The following is a 4,239-nucleotide window of genomic DNA, read 5'->3' as shown; positions in this document are numbered from 1 at the left end:
GGTCGATTGGCGTCTTTTGGTTACAAAACATTGTTTTAAAGCAAAATTTTCAACTTCGACTTCTAAGAACACTAAATAGAGTTTAATGCTCTACTTTGATGCTTTGGAATTGCTTAACTCTCTCGATAGACGAGCTTTTCATGTTTGTATGTATTTAAGAACATAACTTGGTCTATTGGCAGCTTCTGGTTACGAAACATTGTTTTAAGACTAAATTTTCAAGTTAGACTTCCAAGAACACCAACTAGAGTACAACGGTCCACTTTGACGCTTTTAGAATTGCTCAACTCTCTCTATAGACGAGCTTTTCACGTGTTTGTGCATTTGCGAACATGACTTGGTCTATTGGCATCTTTTGGTCATAAAACGTTATACAAAAGCTACACTCGCAACTTAGATTTCTATGAACAATAAAGAAAGTGCAATGCTCCACTTTGATGCTTTGGAATTGATTAATTCTCTCCATAGATGAGCCTTTCACGAGTTTGTTCGTTTGCGAACATAACTTGGTCTATTGGCATCTTTTAGTTATAAAACGTTATACGAAAGCTACACTAGCAACTTAGACCTCTAAGAACACTAAATAGAGTACAATGCTCCAGTTTGATGCTTTGGAATTGCTTAACTCTCTCCATAGACTAGCTTTTCACGTTTTATTGCATTTCAGAACATAACTTGGTCTATTGGCATCTTTTGGTCATAAAACGTTAAACGAAAGCTACACTAGCAACATAGACTTGTAAAAACACTAAATCGAGTACAATGCTCTACTTTGATGCTTTTGAATTGCTTAACTCTCTCCATATACGAGCTTTTCATATTTTTGTGCATTTGAGAACATAACTTGCTCTATTGGCATCTTTTGGTGACCAATCATTGTTTTAAAGCGAAATTTTCAACTTCGACTTCTAAGAACACTAAATAGAGTTCAACGCTCCACTCCTAGGAATTGTTTAACCATCTCCATAGACGAGAATCTCACGTTTTTGTGCATTTGAGAACATAACTTGGTCAAGTGGCATGTTTTGGCTATAAAACGTTGTACGAAAGCTACACTAGCAACTTAGACCTCTAGAAACACTAAATAGAGGAAAATGCTCCACTTTGATGCTTTGGAATTGCTTAACTCTCTCCATAGACAACCATTTCACGTTCTTGTGTAATTTAAAACATAACTTGGTCTATTGGTATCTTTTGGTTATAGAACGTTGTACGAAAGCAACACTAGCAACTTAGTCTTTTAAGAACACTACATAGAGTACAATGCTCCACCTTGATACTTTGGAATTGCTTAACTCACTCCATAGAAGAGCTTTTCACATTTTTGTGCATTTGAGAACATAACTTGGTCTATCGGCATCTTTTGGTTATGAAACATTGTTTTAAAGCTAAATTTTCAAATTCGACTTCTAAGAACACTAAATAGAGTACAACGCTTCACTTTGATGCTTTGGAATTGCTTAACCCTCTCTATAGACGACTTCTCACATTTTTGTTCATTTGAGAACATAAGTTGGTCTATTGACATCTTTTTGTTATAAAACGTTGCACGAAAGCTACACTAGCAACTTAGACCTCTAGGAACACTAAATAGAGTACAATGCTCCACTTTGGCGCTTTGGAATTGCTTAACTCTCTCCATAGACAACCTTTTCACGTTCTTGTGTAATTTAAAACATAACTTGGTCTATTGGCATCATTTGGTCATAAAACGTTGTACGAAAGCTACACCAGCAACTGAGACTTCTACAAACACTAAATAGAGTACAACGCTCTACTTTGATGCTTTCGAATTGCTTGACGCTCTCCATATACGAGCTTTTCATGTGCTTGTGCATTTGTGAACATAACTTGGTCTATTGGCATCTTTTGGTTATAAAACATTGCACGAAAGCTACACTAGCAACTTAGACTTCTAATAACACTAAATAGAGTACAATGCTCCACTTTGATGCTTTGAAATTGGTTAACTCTCTCCATAGAAGAGCTTTTCATGTTTTTGTGTATTTGAGAACATAACTTGGTCTATTGGGATCTTCTGGTCACGAAACATTCTTGTAAAGCTAAATTTTCGAGTTAGACTTCTAAGAACACTAAATAGAGTACAACGGTCTACTTTGATGCTTTAGGATTGCTCAACTCTCTCTGTAGATGACCTTTTCACGTGTTTGTGCATTTGTGAACATAACTTGGTCTATTGGCATCTTTTTGTTATAAAACGTTATACGAAAGCTACACTAGCAACTATGACTTCTAAGAACAGTAAATGAAGTACAGTGCTCCACTTCGATGCTTTAAAATTGCTTAACTCTCTCCATGGAGGAGCTTTTCACCTTTCTGTTCATTTGAGAACATAGCTTGGGTTATTGACATCTTTTGGTTATAAAACATCGTAAGAAAGCTGCACTAGCAACTTAGACTTCTAGGAACACTAAGTACGGTACAATCCTCCACTTTGATGCTTTGGAATTGCTTAACTCTCTCTATAGATGAGCTTTTCACGTTTTTGTGTAATTTAAGACATAACTAGCTCAATTGGCATCTTTTGGATATAGAACGTTGTACGAATGCTACACTAGCAACTTAGAGGTAAAAGAAGACTAAAGAAAGTACAATGCTCCACTTTGATGCTTTGGAATTGCTTAACCCTCTCTATAGACGAGCTTCTCACGTTTTTGTGCATTTGCGAACATGACTTGGTCTAGTGGCATCTTTTGGCCATAAAACGTTGTACGAAAGCTACACTAGCAACTTAGACCTCTAGGAACACTAAACAGAGTACAATGCTCCACTTTGATGCTTTGGAATTGCTTAACTCTCTCCATAGACAACCTTTTCACGTTCTTGTGTAATTTAAAACATAACTTGGTGCATTGGCATCATTGGGTCATAAAACGTTGTACGAAAGCTACACTAGCAACTAAGACTTCTAAAAACACTAAATAGAATACAACGCTCTACTTTGATGCTTTCGAATTGCTTAACTCTGTCCATATACGAGCCTTTTACACTTTTGTGCATTTGAGAACATAACTTGGTCTATTGGCGTCTTTCGGTTACAAAACGTTGTTTTAAAGCTCAATTTTCAACTTCGACTTCTAAGAACACTAAATAGAGTACAACGGTCCACTTTGATGCTTTTAGAATTGCCCAACTCTCTCTATAGACGAGCTTTTCACGTGTTTCTGCATTTGTTCACATAACTTGGTCTATTGACATCTTTTGGTTATAAAGCATTATACGAAAGCTACACTAGCAATTTAGATTTCTAAGAACACTAAAGAAAGTACAATGCTCCACTTTGATGCTTTGGAATTGCTTAACTCTCTCCATAGACGAGCTTTTCACCTGTTTGTGCGTTTGTGAACATAACTTGGTCTATTGGCATCTTTTGGTTATAAAACGTTATACAAAAGCAACACTAGCAACTTAGACCTCTAAGAACACTAAATATAGTACAATGCTCCAGTTGGATGCTTTGGAATAGCTTAACTCTCTTCATAGATGAGGTTTTAACGTTTTTGTGCATTTCAGAACATAACTTGGTCTATTGGCATCTTTTGCTCATAAAACGTTGTACGAAAGCTACACTTGCAACTTAGACTTCTAAAAACACTAAATAGAGTTCAATGCTCCACTTTGATGCTTTGGAATTGCTTAACTCTCTTCATAGACGAGCTTTTCATGTTTGTATGTATTTAAGAAGATAACTTGTTCTATTGGCATCTTCTGGTTATGAAACATTGTTTAAAGCGAAATTTTCAAGTTCGACTTCTAAGAACACTAAATAGAGTACAACGGTCCACTTTGATGCTTTTAGAATTGCCCAACTCTCTCGATAGACAAGCTTTTCACGTGTTTGTGCATTTGTGCACATAACTTGGCCTATTGGCATCTTTTGGTTATAAAACGTTATACGAATGCTACACTAGTAACGTAGATTTCTATGAACACTAAAGAAAGTACAATGCTCCAGTTTGATGCTTTGGAATTGCTTAACTGTCTTCATAGACAAGCTTTTCACGTGTTTGTGCATTTGAGAACATAACTTGGTCTATTGGCATCTTTTGATCATAAAACGCTGTATGAAAGCTACATTGGCAACTTAGACTTCTAAAAACACTAAATAGAGTACAATGCTCTACTTTGATGCTTTCGAATTGCTTAACTCTCTCCATATACGAGCTTTTCATATTTTTGTGCATTTGAGAACATAACTTGGTTTATTGACATCTTTTG

Source organism: Tripterygium wilfordii, chromosome 15 (assembly GCF_013401445.1).
Source record: "Tripterygium wilfordii isolate XIE 37 chromosome 15, ASM1340144v1, whole genome shotgun sequence".
Classification (NCBI taxonomy): Eukaryota; Viridiplantae; Streptophyta; class Magnoliopsida; order Celastrales; family Celastraceae; genus Tripterygium; species Tripterygium wilfordii.
Note: the sequence above shows the minus strand (reverse complement) of the source record.